Source organism: Pleurodeles waltl, chromosome 4_1 (genome assembly GCF_031143425.1).
Source record: "Pleurodeles waltl isolate 20211129_DDA chromosome 4_1, aPleWal1.hap1.20221129, whole genome shotgun sequence".
In the NCBI taxonomy this organism is placed as follows: Eukaryota; Metazoa; Chordata; class Amphibia; order Caudata; family Salamandridae; genus Pleurodeles; species Pleurodeles waltl.
Genome location: NC_090442.1, coordinates 467286304 through 467304973, shown reverse-complemented (window position 1 = coordinate 467304973; position 18670 = coordinate 467286304).

The following is an 18670-nucleotide window of genomic DNA, read 5'->3' as shown; positions in this document are numbered from 1 at the left end:
ATGTGCTGCTGATGATGAGAGAATCAAGTAGCTCTGTCTGGTGTTGTGGCTTGTTCAAAAAGAGTGGGGAAGGCTGCATGGGCCCCATGGGTCTCTGAAATCAATCTCTAGTTTGTCGTATTCCAATATGGAACAGGGCATTGGACTGGCACCAACAGTATTTCAAACTTTAAAACGGTGCATTAAGGGTCTGATTTAGATCTTGGCAGATGGGGATATCCCATCTGCCATATTGTAATCCCATTATATCCTATGGAGATTGTAATACACTGGACAGGATATCCATAAAGTTTCTGATGGAGTAACCCCTCTGCCAATATCTAAATCAGGCCCTTTAATTCCCTTTTTGCACTCTGGGGTAAAGAGCCAGGAATAAATTTTTTTTTTTACATGTGTGTTTTAATATAAATCTGCTGAGAAAAAGACTTTGGGCCCTCATTACAACTTTGGCAGCTGGACCATCAGACCGTCATGTTAGCGGCCTGAAAAAGACTGCAATGTTGGAGGTATTACAGACCGCCGTATTACGAGTTACACAGGCAGGGCCGCCAACTCCAACCAAAAAAGGCAGACTGGCAACAGTGTGGAGGCCTGGAAATAGGTGGTCCGACCTCCAGCTCCAACAGCACAGTGACTAATTGCTGACCGAATTACAAGGCCAAAGTTGCAATGGCAGGCACCCATGGCAATCAGACAATGAGGGTCCAAACCACAGCAGTTCACGGTCACCAAAGTAATACACAACAGCACATTGAATGGATTTGAAAACAACACAGCTGGCACACATTGCCACACTGGACAAACTGGCGAATGGCACTACAAAACACACCCCTAAACACACCACAATCCTCTGCATTTTTACAGCAAGACAGAGGGACTTTTTGTCAGAGTCACCAGATCCTCGGGGTCTGTGCACGTTCCCAACACGTCCACCACAAGACAGCTCCAATACTCTGAATAGAATGTCACAGAGTCTAAGAGAGTCCAAGTGGGGAAAAGGGGATTAGGTAGGGAACAGCTGGGAAGGAGACCTGTAGGAAGCAAAAAAGTTAGAACACACAATATCAAGATTATATCATACTAATCATTACTAGGCTATGACTCTAAGCATTGTCATACTGGAAACATGGATAACGTAAGCATGGACTTAAATAACTAGGTCTAAAAAATGATTGGATACCTGTGAGGGAATCAAGAAAGATTAGTGCAACTTTCTAATGAACCACTCAATTAAATGTTCCACATGAATTAGAAACATCAGGGTTTTCTAGAATTACGCTTTCAAATTCAAGCATAGACTTTGGCATGAGGACAAGGAAATAATCTGAATGATTTCCATAACACACTATGAATTGTACATGAGAGACTTATTATGCACATACCATATAACATCTAGAATTCTAAAACACTTTAGTTTTCTTAAAAATGCAGGAACATGAATTGCGCACATGAGTAACATGAGTTTTAACACAAGAAATGAATTGCGCATTCTGCCGATTCTAAGGCCACCATGTGAATGCCAAGAAATGGTAGCACACATTGAATATCGCAAATTAAGCACAAGAAATGAATCCCATGTTCTGCCGATTCAAAGGCCACCATTTGAATGCCAAGAAATGGTAGCGCACACTGAATATCATGAATTTAGTACAAGAAATAAATCATGCGTCTTGCCGATTCGAAGGCAACCATATGAATGCCAAGAAATGGTAGCGCACATTGAATATCATGAATTAAGCACAAGAAATGAATCGCGCGTCTTGCCGATTTGAAGGCCACCATGTGAATGCCAGGAAATGGTAGCACACACTGAATATCATGAATTAAGCACAAGACATGAATTACGCGTCTTGCCGATTCGAACGCCACCATGTGAATGCCAGGAAATGGTAGCACACATTGAATATCACGAATTAAGCACAAGAAATTATTCGCGCGCCTTGCCGATTCGAATACCACCATATGAATACCAAGAAATGGTAGCATACAATTAATAACATGAATTAAGCACGAGAAATGAATCGCGCGTCTTGCCGATTCGAGTGCTACCTTGTAAATGCCATTAAATGGAAGTGCACAATGAATATCAAGATTTGTACTTGAGAAAAGAATTGTGCGTCTTGCCGATTCGAGTGCCAGCATGTAAAATACCATTAAACCTCAAGCGCACATTCACACGCACAAGAGCAAAATAGTTTTATGCATGCTAATTAGGCCCAAGAACTCGAAATCCTTTGAGAACGGAATCGGGGGCCCAGCCCGACCTCCGTCTTATCGCCCTGATCAAGAGTCACCGAACAAAGTGAAAGGGCAAGGCCTACAAGATCAAAGTAGGCCTTCGGAACAGGAGTTCAGGAAGTTTCTGCTGCTCTGCACCGGGACCTCTGAATAGTGAGCACGTGGAGCTGGGCTGGCTCCCTTATATAGAGTCTTGGCCCAGCCCACAAGCCACACCCAGGCATGCTGCAGGAAAGCTTCTAGAAGGCCCTGGAAAGGGACCACACCCTGACACAAACTCTTAAAGCCTGCAGCAGTACATTGCAAATGAACAGTATTTATATGCACCTTGAACATAAGTCTTCAGGATGAAACTCTGCAATGCAAAAGGTTAAACAACAGCATATCAGCACAATGCATAAATTAAGTTATCTTGAGAGTGCTGGATTTTTGCACTCTAGTCGCCCGTAGAGCGCGAACTGCCCTGATGTTGACACTTTTGTCCCACACTGCACAGATACTAGGCTCCATTTTCTTTTTACTATCCCATACAACACCCTGCCCACACTTTTTTTCAGTCACAACCAATGTTCCCTCTAATTTTTTTCCACTGTGTGCGGCAGTGTGCGGTCTCTGTGCGCTGCAGCCCAGGATACGTGCGCCAAGAAATTGACCATTCACGCGCGCGCAGCGCATAACTAGCCAAGATCTTTGGCATTAGCCACTCCATACCACTAAAGCAAAAAAGGGATATCATTGCTCCATGCAATAGGGCATCAAGGCAGTTTTGTGACCTGGTTGCACACCCCAAGGACATGACCTGTTAAGTGCCACCTACACCCCAGTTAGAGAAAACAGAGGAACATTGCCCGCGGCCTTTAAACGCTGTTTTCATTGACTTCAATCCAGATTCAAATATGAGCATTTTCTGCAATAGGAGAGCACGACTATCGCTCTAAAAGGCTTATTTGAGCTGAGAAAGTGATAATGCATATAAACAACTATGAAGTATGACAATGATGGAAAAGTTGATAACAGCACATTTCCTACTGTTCTGAAGCATTTCCTAGCTGATTAACCATTAATTTTCAACATAAATATCACTTGCTCGCTTGTATGCTAAAGTACGCCAAATGATGTTTAAAACACTCCCTGCGGCATTTAAACGCTGTTTTCATTCACTTCAATCCAGATTCAAATATGAGCATTATCTGCCTTAGGGGAGCACGTATATCGCTCTAAAAGGCTTATTTATTAACGTGCGCGCTTGCCGAAGGGGCCTGCACGATAGGGGAAGGAAAGGTGTACGCGCGCTCGCGCGCGCGCCTTACAGGGAACTTTGGTCACAACCCTTTTTAGTAACTCACTGTCACTCTTCTATATTTTTTTCCCACCATGTCACGTTCCAAAAATCCCCTTTCCACAGATGATGAGTTAAGAGTCATGGTGGATAAAATCATAACCAAAGTCCAGCACACTCCTCTCAGTAGGAAAATGAAATATCAGACAGGGTAGTCAACTGAGTGAATGCTGTAGGCACCACCCTGTGCACAAGGGAGGACATCAGGAAGAGATGGAATGACCTCAGGGGAATGGTCTCCAGGCACCAGCTGCAGGCTAAGAAGACTGGCAGTGGCCCTCCCTGTCCCCCATTACAACTCTATCCCTGGGGGTACAAGGTCTTGGCCATCCTGTATCCTGAGGGCTTGACAGGAATACCTGGGGACGTGCAGCCTGGTAAGTCACAACACTAATAATGTCACCAAAATGCCATGTCATGCATGCTCACTGCTCATCTTTTGCCACCTTCACTGTCACTCCACTCACCAGCCCAGTGTCCACCAGTCAAAGATCTCTGTCTGGCATCTCACAATTGAAGTGGGCTCATGTGGGGGGATAACATTTGTGTATAGTGTGTGTATTACAGGAAGTTACATGACTACAACTCCCAGCAGGCACTGTTCTACAACTCCAAACACCAGACCAGTGTTTCTTTCTCCAACTACCCTTATTTCAAAGTCCCAGTTGAAGTGCACCCATAGCTTTTGTACAGGGACTGAAATGACTGCAAATCCCAGCAGGCATTATTACTGTTACCCAAACCACCAGCACAGTGTTTCCTTCTTCAAATACCTTTGTTTGTTAACTCCCAATTGTAGTATGCTCACCTGGAAAGATTACCTATGAATAGTGTGTCTAGTACAGTGACTGACATGACTGCTAAGGCCAGAAGGCACTGTTTCTGCTTCTCCACTTAGTCAGCCCTTCTCCAAATACCCTTGTTTGTTAACTCCAAATTGTTGTGCACTCATCTGGGAGGATAACATATAAATAGTATGTGTAGTACAGTGACTGACATGACCCCTAAGGCCAGGAGGCACTATTACTGTCACTCCACTCTGCCAGCCCTGTGTCCTCTTCACCAAATACCCTTGTTTGTTAACTCCCAATTGTAGTGTACTTACCTGGGAGGATAACATATGAATAGTGTGTGTGGTACAGGGATTGACATGACTGCTAAGGCCGGCAGGCACTGTTACTGTTACTCCACTCAGCTGTATCATCTCCTCTAAATACCCTTGTTTGTTAACTCCCAATTGAAGTATACTCACATGGGAGGATACCATTTGTATAGTGTGTGTACTAGAGAAAGTGACATGCCTGCAACTCACAGCATGCACTGTATCTGCAACTCCAAACACCAGCAGAGTGTTCTCTTGTCCAAAGGCCACTGTTTGTCAGTTACCAAATGAAGTTTACTCTCCTGGTAGATACATTTTGTCAAGTATAGGGGAGTAGTGAGAGTGGCAGGACTGCAGCTTCTAGAAGACACTACTAAGTGGCTCCAAACACCAGGACACTGTTCTCTTCTCCAAAGTCCCCTGCTTAAATAGGGAGTCTTAACTCTCTATTAAGATGTACTCACCTGAGAGGAAACTATTTGTATAGTGTGTGTAGTACCTGGAGTTACATGACTTCAACACACAGGAGGCTGTCTTAATGTCACTCCAACCATCAGTCCAGTGTTCTCTTCTCCATAACACATGTATGGAACTCACACAGGAAGTGTACTCACCTTGGGAAATTACATTTCTCATGTGTATGAAGTAGAGGGAGTGACATGACTGCCGAGGCCAGGAGGCTCTGTCTCTCCAACTCCAAAGACAAGCCCAGTGCTCACTTATCCAAACACCCTTGTTTTATAACTCTCAATGGTAGTGTACTCACCCGGGAGGATAACATTTGTATATTATATTTAGTACAGGGAGTAGTAGGATTGCAACTCTCAGGAAGTCTGTTCATGTAACTCCAATCACCATAGCTGGCATCAGATCTGGCTCCAACTGACAACATAAGTCAACTATTGTTTGCTGATTCAGATGATACAGGAGGATGATGTATCATTTTTCATGGTCTGAAGGTCTGGCAGTGGACGGTAGACAGGTGGTTGTCAAATCCTCCCTCTCCCTGGGTGCCTATATATGACAAATGAGTTCTAACATTAGTCATTATGTCCCCAACTACATACATGATGCATGTCAATGATAGCATGTGACAGGGGATTTTAGAAGGGATAGACATGGCAACCAATACACATCACAGCTGCTAATAATACAAGGGTCACATATGACCCCCATGGTTTTCCACACGTGTCAACATCATGTATCTGAATCAAACTCAATTGCTGCTCGAAATGTGACTGGATATCGGAGGGGGAGTCACCTTCAGAGGGGGTGGACTGTGCTCCACTTTTAAATGCCATCTGTGCCCTGCAACACACTACAATGGGAATTGAGTAGTAGGACTTACATGACAAGACAGGATAAGCATGTTTGCGAGCTCCAAACAACATTTTCAGACGTATGATGCAGTTTTTGAAGCCCAATACCACATTTCAGACCTCTAAAATGGAGGCTGCCTGACCTACCCCGCTGGACATTAAGAACCACCCTCAACCGCTGGTGGAAGTTGTCATGGTGGTAGATGGTTGCAACCTCAGCGGACACAGGCAGAGGCTAACGTTGTTGCCACTGGTGGTCGCAGGGAAATGACTGTGTCCGCTGGCAGTCACTACCACATACATGGCGGACGTGACTGCCATGTTGTGCTGAATAACTCATGTGTACTGCCTCTGAGAGCAATCATGTCATGCCCAGCAGTTGATAGGGCCCCTGCCTTCTCTCCAGAGGAGCTGGTGATGCTAGTGGATGAGGTCCCACCCCTGTATGGACAGCTATATGGTGCACCAGAGGAGTAGGTAAGTACTTCACGTGCACAGTACATTTTTCTGTGTACCTCGCCATCCTTTCCCTCCTCACAGGTTAGACTATGCCTATGTGTGCCAGGTGGTCTACTCATGTGCCTGTTGATTGCAGTATGTGTGGCATCAATGTGGGGGAAAATGTGCAGGTATTGGTGTCCAATGCCATATGTAAAGTTCATTCACATTGTGTTGTGTGGGCTTAGATCCTCCTTGTGTTGGATGTACATAACTAGGTGAGGAGATACTCCTGCCAGCCACTGACATATCTTTCCTCAGGATTATTGGGTATGTCAGACAACATGTTGGTGCTTGGCAGCATGAGCTGAGTATGCCTGTTGTATGAGTCAGTGATGAGTAATGTGAGCAATGTGTAAGGAGGCATAGAGATTTCTTTACACATCTGCCCTTGCTAAACTGTTGTTTGGAAGGCACATCATGGCTCACTGTGTCCTTCAGGCTGCCACACACACCACATTCTGGTGGTCATTACAACCCTGGCGGTCGGTGTTAAAGCGGTGGTAAGACCGCCACCAGGCCGGCAGCAATTTTGTTTAATCACGACCGTGGCAGAAACCGCCAACAAAGACAGCCACTTTAACACTCCGACCGCCGTGGCGGTACAAACAAACTGCTTGGCGGTCACCGCCAACAGACAGGGGGAGGACAATGTACCGCCCACAGTATCACAACCTACCAATCCGCCACCTTTTCCGGGGCGGATTCACCGCGAACAAAAACACGGCGGAAACAGGACTTTGAAGGGAAAACGCTCACCTCTACACACCCCACCAGGAATCCGGACGCCATGGAACCCGAACTCCAGATCCTGCCAGCCCTTATCTTCTTGCTCCTCTACCAGGAGCACGAACGCCGACGGAGAAGACCACGGTGAGTACTGCACCTACGACACAGGGGAGGGGGGAGGGAAAAAACAGGGACACACACACGCAACACCCCCACCCTCACCCACGACAACACACACACTAATGCAGCATGATACATTACAGTTACACCCCCCAAACCCCCCTGGAAGAATGCAAGGACAAAAGGAAATGAGTGTAACCATTGTAATATATTAAAATCCAGTACGCAAAAACATATATATACACTATAAACAAAATATACACCAAGAATAGTAGTCTAGGTAGTGCTCCATTGAAGTCTGTGGAACACTGGGCCCACACGGTATGATCGAGGCCCACACTCAATCCCCGAACATGACGGAGAGAACACTGCAGGGGCATCAGATAGCAATAAAACAGGCACCTCAGGGGGAAGGGAAAGGGGGGGCACCTCAGCCGGTTGAGTGCACGACGCCAAATCCACGAGGGGGCCACATGCCCACTGTTCAATCCTAGGGAGTGCAAAGCCACAGTCTCTCAAGTCTCTACAGTGGGTGGTTTGCCCACTGTTCCATCCTGGGGAGTGCAAAGCCACAGTCTCTCAAGTGTCTACAGTGGGTGGTTTCCCCCTGTTCAAACCTGGGGAGTGCAAAGCCACAGTCTCTCAAGTCTCTACAGTGGGTGGGTTGCCCACTGTTCAATCCTGGGGAGTGCAAAGCCACAGTCTCTCAAGTCTCTACAGTGGGTGGTTTGTCCACTGTGCAATCCTGGGGAGTGAAAAGCCACAGTCTCTCAAGTGGATAACAGTCTCCACTGGTTCTGGAGGGGTCTTTGTGCCCAGGGTGCTTCATCCTGCCAAGGACTGAGGTAGTGGATGCCTTTCTCCACTGGTTCTGGAGGGGGCTTTGTGCCCAGAGTGCTTCATCCTGCCAAGGACTGAGGTAGTGGATGTAAATCTCCACTGGTTCTGGAGGGGTCTTTGTGCCCAGAGTGCTTCATCCTGCCAAGGACTGAAGTAGTGGATGCCTTTCTCCACTGGTTCTGGAGGGGGCTTTGTGCCCAGGGTGCTTCATCCTGCCAAGGACTGAGGTAGTGGATGTAAATCTCCACTGGTTCTGGAGGGGGCTTTGTGCCCAGAGTGCTTCATCCTGCCAAGGACTGAGGTAGTGGATGACTTTCTCCACTTGTTATGGAGGGGGCTTTGTTCCCAGAGTGCTTCATCCTGCCAAGGACTGAGGTAGTGGATGTATCTCTCCGCTGGTTCTGGAGGTGACTTTGTGCCCAGAGTGCTTCATCCTGCTCGTGACGGACTCAGTAGCGTCAGTGCCCTTGGCGCTCATGGGCCAGCGGTGCTTGTTGCGGCGGTGTCATTGGCAGCGGTGCTTGTTGCGGCAGTGCCCTGTTCAGCGGTGCTTGTGGCGGCGGTGCCCTGTTCAGCAGTGCTTGTGGCGGAGGGGTCCTTTACAGTGACTCAGCTACTGGCGGTCCTGTCTTGTCCAGCGGGGCTGGTGCTGGCGGTCCTGTCTGGCCCAGCGGGGCTAGTGCTTGTGGTCCTTCATGGCCCAGCAGGGCTGGTGCTGGCGGTCCTGTCCTGGGCAGCTGGGCTGGTGACGGTGGCCTCCTGGGCAGCAGGGCTGGTGCTGGCGGTCCTGTCCTGGGCAGCTGGGCTGGTGGCCTCCTGGGCAGCGGGGATGATAGCGGTGGCCTCCTGGGCAGCAGGGCTGGTGCTGGTGGTGGCCTCCTGGGCAGCAGGGCTGGTGCTGGCGGTGGCCTCCTGGGCACAGGGCTGGTGGCGGAGGCCTCCTGGGCAGCGGGGATGATGGTGGTGGCCTCCTGGGCAGCGGGGATGATGGTGGTGGCCTCCTGGGCAGCAGTGTTGGTGCTGGCGGTGGCCTCCTGGGCAGCGGGGCTGGTGCTGGCGGTCCTGTCCTAGGCAGCTGGGCTGGTGGCGGTGGCCTCCTGGGCAGCGGGGATGATGGCGGTGGCCTCCTGGGCAGCAGGGATGGTGCTGGCGGGGGCCTCGTGGGCAGCAGGGCTGGTGCTGGCGGTGGCCTCCTGGGTAGCGGGGATGATGGCGGTCTTCTCCGCCGTGCTGCTCTTCGCAGACTTGCTGACTTTCTTGTGGTCCTTCCCCCCCTTGGAAGGTGTCACAGCTGACTCCACACTCCCACCTGTACCCCTGGGAGTGGCTTTGGTGGCTGGAGTCTTCCCCCTCTCCCGCCGGGCACTGGGCAACTTTTGATGTTTGACAGGTGGGGGACTGTCTGTGCTGTGGCTCTGTGCCACACTGGCTGCCCTAGTGGCCGGTGCACTCCAGATTCCGGTGAGTACAGGCACCACTGGTCCCGGAGATGCTGTGGCTGAGGTGCTAGGTTGGGACCTGGAGAGTCGGGCCATAGGAGACGGACGCGTGGGGGAGGTGAGGGAAAAAGGTCAAGGTTGGACAGGAAAAGTTTCTTGGGAACACTGGGACGGGTAGCTGGAGGGGGTTTGGGAGTGAAGGAAGAGGTTGTGGTTGTAGGAGGTGTTCGTTTGGTGACTTTGGGTGAAGGTGCCTTTCTACACCCTGGATGGCATTCAAAATGGTAGACTGCCCAACAGTGAGGGACCTGAGGAGGTCAATGGCCTCCTCACTGAGGGCAGCAGGGGTGACTGGGGCAGGGGCTGAGGTGCCTGGGGCGAAGGTGATGCCCACCCTCCTGGGTGAGCGGGCACGGGGCAAAGGCTGAGGGGCTGCTGGGAGGGCGGTGCTGGTAGGGGGGGTGGCGGCTGTACCTATAGATGCGGGGGGCACAGACGTTGCCGCCACCACAAGGGAGCTCCCATCAGAGGACGAGTCTGTGTCACTGGTATCAGCTCCTGTCCCCGCTGTGGAGCTCCCCTCGCCCTCCGTCCCACTGGTAAACTCCGAGTCCGTTGTCTCGCTCTCCAGGGCCATGTGGGATGCAGCTCCCTCCTGCTCCGGTGCCACTGCTCCTCCGCCTTATGATGCTAATGCACACAAGAATAGGGAGACCACAAAAAAGGGGGGGGGACGACAGAAGAAAGACATGTTGGGTGCATGCATTACAGCTACCGTTGGCGGACACAGAAGCCCCTGCACTACGCCGCGCACTTGGCCTCCACTGTTCAATCCCTGGGACATGGCCTACAAGGCTAAGGCCGACATCTGCACACATGGATGACACAGGAGCCTGACTAGGTGTACTTGGCACTGTACACAGGTGGGGAGGGGTGCCACAGGTTATGCCAGAACAAGGGGACCTAACTAGCACACTCGCCCTGGCCTAGGAAAACCCACAGCCCACCTCCCCCACTCAGACACTTCGACTGCACACGAAATCAGCAGTGTACTCAACCTCTTGTGGCTGCTGTGATGCCCTCAAGCGCCCATCCAAATCCGGGTACGCCACCACCAGGATCCTGAACATCAGGGGGGTCATGGTGCGACGGGTACCCCTCCCACGTTGGGAGGCCATCTCCAGCTGGGCCTCCGCCGTCTTCTTGCTCCAGCGGCGAATGTCCTCCCATCTCTTATCAATCAATCAATCAATCAAGAAATTTGTAAAGCGCGCTACTCACCCGGAGGGTCTCAAGGCGCTGGGGGAGGGGGAACCGCTACTGTCGAACAGCCAGGTCTTGAGTTGCTTCCTGAAGGAGAGGTGGTCTTGGTTCAGACGGAGGTGGATGGGGAGGGAGTTCCAAGTCTTGGCTGCCAGGTAGGAGAAGGATCTTCCTCCCATGGTGGCTTTTCTAATGCGTGGCATGGCGGCGAGGGCGTGGCTGGTCGATCGTAGCTGGCGGGTGGGAGTGTAGAAGGTCAGGCGGTTGTTGAGGTACCTGGGGCCCAGTCGTGGAGGGCCTTGTGTGCGTGGGTGAGGAGACGGAACGTGATTCTCTTGCTGACGGGGAGCCAGTGCAGGTCTCTCAGGTGTCCGGAGATGTGGCTGTGTTGGGGGATGTCAAGGATGAGGCGTGCGGAGGCGTTGGAGTCTTTTCTGTAGTTTGGCCGTGTTATGGCAGTGGGTGCTCCGTCTTTGGTAGACCCCCAGGGTCCGGATGTCCTTGGCGATGGCATGCCAAATATCCTTTGTCTGGTGGGCGCTGACCTACATGAATTGTACAGGGGGAAAATAAAAGTTATTACCAACTGCACCATCACAGTCATTGGCCCCCATCCCTACCCTTGCCATGTGGCACATGCACTCACCGTCGTTTCATGCACGCCTCAATCTCCCCGCCATCTTTCATCCACCCCACTCAACACAGGCATAGCCCATACAGCAGGCTCCCAGTGTACTTACCTGGTTGTCTGGAGGACCATAGAGTAGCGTGTACTGGGGGAGGACCCCATCCACGAGTTTCTCCAACTCCTCTGACGCATGAGCCATTGTCTCTTCCAGACCGAGGTCACAGCAGCACTTGCAGTGTAGGTCCTCTCCTGTCGAAGATCAGGTATCGGGTGATTGAAAAGATAGAAAATGGTGGTCAGATCCACGGCGGTGCGCACCGTCACCGCCAGCGTACATCGTCATTAGCTCCTGGGACCCATAGGGTCCAATGTTAACCAATGCAGAATTGCGCCGCGGTCTTCGACCGCCTATTGTGACGGTGTACAATGCCAGCGCAGTTACCTCACATCCCATTGTCCCACTTTACAGGTCAGGCAGCCGCCATTTCAGGGGCCCATATGGCTTAATTTTTCACTGCGTAACACATACGTAGGCCTTGCCTCAACACTCATACAGGCCAAATTTCGGCTTATGATTCGTGTTCTGTGTAAACTGTGGGTACGTACCTCTGAATTGGTGTACTCTGTGCTCTCTATTGTCCTTCATAGGCTCCGTCCGCTGGGACATGTGAGGAGATGGCGGCATCCTCCGGTGTACAGACCGCTGGTGGACCTGTCGACAATGGAGGAAAGGCATGTGATCATCACCTACAGGCTTGATCGTGCCACAATCCTGGAACTGTGTGCCCAGTTGGAGCCAGACCTGATGGCAGGTATCCGCCATCCCACAGGAATCCTCCCACAAGTGCAGGTGCTGTCAGTACTCCATTTCCTTGCAAGTGGGTCTTTTCAAACTATAGTGGCCATAGCATCAGGGATGTCCCAGCCTATCTTTTCCAACGTGTAGTCCAGAGTGTTGTCTGCCCTGCTGAAACACATGCGGAGCTCCATCGTTTTTCCTCAGGTGGAGGATTTGCCTACAGTGAAAGGTGACTTCTATGCCCTGGGACATATCCCCAACATCATAGGTGCCATTGATGGGACACATGTGGCTTTGGTACCCCCGCAGGAGGGAACAGGTGTACAGAAACCTGAAGAGTTATCCTTCCATGAATGTGCAGATGGTGTGTTTGGCAGACCAGTACATCTTCCCTGTTATTGCCAAATTCCCTAGCTCAGTGCATGATGCTCACATCCTGCGGAATAGCAGCATCCCTTATGTGATGGGTCAACTCCAGGGGCACTGTGTGTGGCTATTAGGTGAGCACCTGGAACCAAGTCAATGGGAATGGTTGTCTGGGTCTGGGGATATCCCTACAGGTTAGTGTGTGTCTAACAGTTGTCCCTCACCATTTGCAGGTGACTCTGGTTACCCCAACCTGTCATGGCTACTGACCCCAGTGAGGAATGCCAGGACAAGGGCAGAGGAACACTACAATGAGGCCCATGGGCGAACTCGGAGGATTATAGAGCGGACATTCGGCCTCCTGAAGGCCAGGTTCAGGTGCCTCCATATGACAGGTGGATCCCTATTCTACTCACCAAAGAAGGTGTGCCAGATCATCGTGGCCTGCTGTATGCTTCACAACTTAGCTTTGCGACAACAGGTGCCTTTTCTGCAGGAGGATGGTTCAGATGGCGGTGTTGTTGCAGCTGTGGAGCCTGTGGACAGTGAAGACGAGGAAGCAGAAGAAGAGGACATCGACAACAGGAACTCGGTCATCCTGCAATATTTCCAGTGAGACACAGGTAAGAATACAAACCTGCCTACTACATGTACTTTAACACTACTACCTCTCTATTGTCTGTCATATGGTCACTGAAGTGTCACTTTCCCTTACGATTTCACAGATGTGGGTCCCACTGTGTGACATCTGCTTTGTCTCCTCATGGATAGAGCTGTGTGACATAGTTATGTTGACATTACATTTGAAAGATCATTTTGACACTGTAATTGCTAATACACTATTTCGAAATCTCAGACTGACTCCAGATTGTTTTGTGCTTTAAGGGTGTTTATTGAAGTGCTCAATATTGGAGGGGGTTGTAAAATGGTGAGGGGTGATGGTGGAGGAATGTCCATGGCAGAGTCCAGTCTATTAGTCTCACAGGAGCATTGCCCAAATGGGTATAGGAAGTGGAGCTGAGGCAGTTTGAGGATGGACAGGTTGACAAAGTGGGAGAAGAAGAAGAAGCTTTATTCGGTATAAAAAAATTCATCCATTACAACACATAGGGGGTGATTCTAACCCTGGCGGTCGGTGATAAAGCGGCGGCCAACCCGCCAACAGGCCGGCGGTCCAAAAAATGGAATTCTGACCCTGGCGGGAACTGCCAACACAGCCCGCCACATTAACACTCCGACCGCCACGGCGGGACCGACAAACAGCGCAGCGGTCACCGCCAACAGCCAGGCGGCAGACAATGTACCGCCCACACTATCATGACCGGCCAATCCGCCACCTTTTCCGGGGCGGGAGCACCGCCGATAAAAACACGGCGGAAACAGACTACGAACGGGAAAACGCGCACCTCTACGCACTCCACGAGGAAGGAGGACAGCATGGAACCCGAATTAAACATCCTACCTGCTCTCGTCTACCTGCTCATCTACCACGAGTACGAACGCCGGCGCAGACGACAACGGTGAGTACTGCACCTATGACACAGGGGAGGGGGGAGGACGAAAGGTCACGGGCACACACATACGTGATACACCCACCCCCCCAAACCATGTACACACCAATGCAGAGCAACAAGTCACAGTGAAACCACCCAAACCCCCGTAAAGAAAACAAGGACATAATTAAATAGTGACTCGAAATTTATGGGAAATAAAAACCACTGATAAGTCACGGTCAAACAGCAATAACAAATCAAAAATCAAAAATCAATATCCAGTGCATACAAAAAACCGAGGCAATAAGTCCTGCACATCTAACGAGATTCAAAGTGTCCGTGGGCCAAAGTGTAGCCACACAAGGGCAAAGCCCACACAGGAGACCTGAGTCCTTTGGAGAGAACACAGCAGGGGCATCTGATGAAAAAACCACAGGCACCTCAGGGGGAAGGGAAGGGGGGGGCACCACAGCCACATGATTCCACGACGCCAGATCCACGAAGGGGCCACCATGCCCACTCGGCCATCCTGGGGAGTGCAAAGCCACAGTCTCTCAAGTCTCTACAGTGGGTGGCTTGGCCACTCGGCCATCCTGGGGAGTGCAAAGCCACAGTCTATCAAGTCTCTACAGTGGGTGGGTTGCCCACTCGGCCATCCTGGGGAGTGCAAAGCCACAGTCTCTCAAGTCTCTACAGTGGGTGGCTTGGCCACTCGGCCATCCTGGGGAGTGCAAAGCCACAGTCTCTCAAGTCTCTACAGTGGGTGGGTTGCCCACTCGGCCATCCTGGGGAGTGCAAAGCCACAGTCCATCAGGTGGATAACAGTCTCCACCGGTCAAGGAGGAGGCATGGTGGGCACAGTGAACCGTGAACAGTAGCTCGAGACAGATCCGGCACTGTCATTGTGCCAGTGGTGCTTGAGATGGCGGTGCCCAGCGGAGCGGTGCTTGGGATGAAGGGCCCAGCGGAGCGGTGCTTGAGATGGCGGTGCCCAGCGGAGCGGTGCATGAGACGGTGGGGCCCTCTTCAGCGGCGCTCTTCTGCACGGCGGGGCCCTGTTCAGCGGTGCTCTTCTGCACGGCGGGGCCCTCTTCAGCGGTGCTCTTCTGCACGGCGGGGCCCTGTTCAGCGGTGCTCTTCTGCACGGCGGGGCCCTCTTCAGCGGTGCTCTTCTGCACGGCGGGGCCCTCTTCAGCGGTGCTCTTCTGCACGGCGGGGCCCTGTTCAGCGGTGCTCTTCTGCACGGCGGGGCCCTGTTCAGCGGTGCTCTTCTGCACGGCGGGGCCCTCTTCAGCGGTGCTCTTCTGCACGGCGGGGCCCTGTTCAGCGGTGCTCTTTTGCACGGCGGGCCCTGTTCAGCGGTGCTCTTCTGCACGGCGGGGCCCTCTTCAGCGGTGCTCTTCTGCACGGCGGGGCCCTGTTCAGCGGTGCTCTTCTGCACGGCGGGGCCCTGTTCACCGGTGCTCTTCTGCACGGCAGGGCCCTCTTCAGCGGTGCTCTTCTGCACGGCGGGGCCCTCTTCAGCGGTGCTCTTCTGCACGGCGGGCCCTGTTAAGCGGTGCTCTTCTGCACGGCGGGGCCCTCTTCAGCGGTGCTCCTCGCCACGGCGGGGCCCTGTTCAGCGGTGCTCGTCCAGTAGGTCAAGGGAGCCAGACCTAGCCTGGACTCCCTGCTCAGTCGCCCTCCGACCGTGCTGTTGCTGGACCCTTCAGTGACGGAGTCCTGGGCCCTTTGGTGTCCTTCCTAACACCCGGGATGGGGCTTGTGGGCCCCTCCAGCTCCGCGCTCCTGCTGGCTGACTTTTCCGCCCTGCTGCCCTTTCGCTCCTTGGATGGGGCTCTCGGGCCCTTGCCTCCCCTAGATGTTGTGGCTGGTGAAGTGGGCGAACTTTGCTCCTTGGGGGCAGCCGTGTCAGTCCGCTCACGGCGGCCCTTTAGCTTCCTGGTCTTCTTGCCTGGTGGGGGGCTGGCTGTCCCCTTGCTGCTAATTGAAGTGTCACTGCTGGCAAAGGGTGGGCTCCAGAACCCATGCACCACAGTGACACTCGAAGCTGGGCTGGTGGTGGCTGAGGTGCTCTTGGGACTCTTTGCAGATGGAGGGGGTGGGTCAGTGGAGGGAAAGAGGTCAAGATTAGCAAGGAAAACTTTCTTAGGACCAAGGTAAAAGGTAGGAGAAGTGGAGATGGAAGTGGAGGAAGAGGATGTGGTTGTAGGAGAGTCAGGTGTGCTGTCTTTGGGTGCAGGTGCATGTGCTGGAGGCTGTCATGAGGTGGATGGCTGTTGGGTGGGTGTCTGCCTGCGTTTGTGTGTCTTGGAAGAGGGGGTGACAGACACAGTGGGAGAGGACACAGGGGACGTGTAAATGGTAGTGGGGGTGGTGACTGCACGTGTGCGGACTGGACTGGAGGGTGTGCTGGTGATGGAAGCACTGGCTGATGGTGGTGTGCATGCAGGTGTGAGTGTAGACGTCACAGGGAGGGAGGAGGGAGACGAGGAGGAGGGGGACACAGAGGTGGTAGTGACTGTTGGAATGTCTGCATCTGGGTGTTGCTTGCGTGAATGCTTGTGGGTTCTGTGGTGCTTGTGTCTGGATGAGCTGCCCTTGGGTGTTAAGGTGTGTGCAGGCTGGTCTGATGGTGTGGATGGGATAGGCTGAGGAACAGGAGACAGAGACAGGCTGGAGGCAGTCAGAAGAGGGAGGCCGGAGACAGGGACAATGGCTGCCATCAGTGCTGAGGCCAGAGCATTGAACGATCGTTGATGGGCAGCCTGACCCGAATGAATGCCCTCCAGGTAGGCATTGCTCCGATGCACCTCCCTTTCTACCCCCTGGATGGCATTCAAAAGGGTAGTCTGCCCAACAATGATGGTCCGCAGGAGGTCAATGACCTCCTCACTGAGGGCAGCAGGGGTAACAGGGGCAGGGGCTGAGGTGCCTGGGGCGAAGGAGACGCCCGCCTTCCTGGGAGAGCGGGCACGGAGCGTAGGCTGAGGGGCTGCTGGGAGGGCGGGGCTGGTGCGCTGGGTGGCGGCTGTACCTGTAGAGGCGGGTGGCCCGGATGTTGCCTCCACCGCTAGGGAGCTCCCATCCGAGGACGTGTCGATGTCGCTGGTGTCACCACCGGTCCACGTTGTGGTGCTCCCCTCGCCCTCCGGATCACTGGTGCCCTCGGTGTCTGTTCCTGGTCCCACCGGGGCCTTGTGACTTGCAGCTCCCTCGTGCTCCGATGCCAATTTTCCTCCACCTGATGATGCTAATGCACAGATGCACAAGAAGACGAAGAAGAAGGGTGGGGGGAGAAAAACGAAGACCAGGTTGAGTGCATGCAATGTCAACACCGTTGGCGGAGAGGACAGACACAGGAGCCTCATGCACTAAGCCGCGCATTCGGGGTACACTACTCAGTACTTCTGACTAGGACAACAGGTCTAGAGACGACAAAGGCGCACATGTGTGATGCTGGACCATCGATAGCTGTACTTGTCACCCTACAGAGGTGGGGGCCGGGAGCACAGGGCCTTGCCTAAAGGAGAGGACTACACTACAGAAAGCGCCCTGGCCTAATGTCACCCCCAACCCTCCTCCCCACCCAGACGCCTCCACTGCGCAGAGAGATAGCAGAATGTGATGATACTCACCCCCTTGTGTCTGCTGTGATGTCCTTAAGCGCCCATCCAAATCAGGGTAGGCCACCGCCAGGATCCGGGACATCAGGGGGGTCAGGGTACGACTGGCACCCCTCCTAGGTTGGGAGGCCATCCCCAGCAGTGACTCGGCGGTCTTCCTGGTCCCGCGGCGGATGTCCTCCCACCTCTTGCGGCAGTGGGTGCCCCGTCTGACGTGGACCCCCAGGGCCCGGACTTCCTTGGCGATGGCACGCCATATGTCCACTTTCTGATGGGCGCTGACCTATTTGACATGTACAGGGTGGGAAGGAGAAATCATCATATTTCTGCATGTTAGATGCGATTGGCCCCCCCTCCCCAACCTTGCCATATGGCACATGCTTTCATCTGTCGTGCGTTACACTCCTCATTCGCCCCCCACCCCACCAACTTAGCATCCACCCCACTCCACACAGGCATAGCCCATTCAATGTGCACCCAGTGTACTTACCTGTTGGTCTGGAGGACCGTAGAGTAACGCATACTGGGGGAGGACCCCATCCACGAGCTTCTCCAACTCTTCGGAACTGAAGGCGGGGGCCCTTTCCCCAGTCGCAGCAGCCATTGTCACTTCCAGACCGAGGTCACAGCAGCACTTGCAGTATAGGTCCTCTCCTGTGGAAGATCAGGTCTCGAGTGATTAAGCAGATAGAAAATGGCGGTCACGCCCGCGGCGGTGCGTACCGCGGCGGTGCGTACCGCGACCGCCGGCGCACCTCATTATTGGCTCCTGAAACCCATAGGCTTCAATGTTAGCCAATGCGGCTTCGTATAGCGGTCTTCGACCGCCTACCGCCACAGTGTGCCACGCCAGCGCATTGACCTCACATCC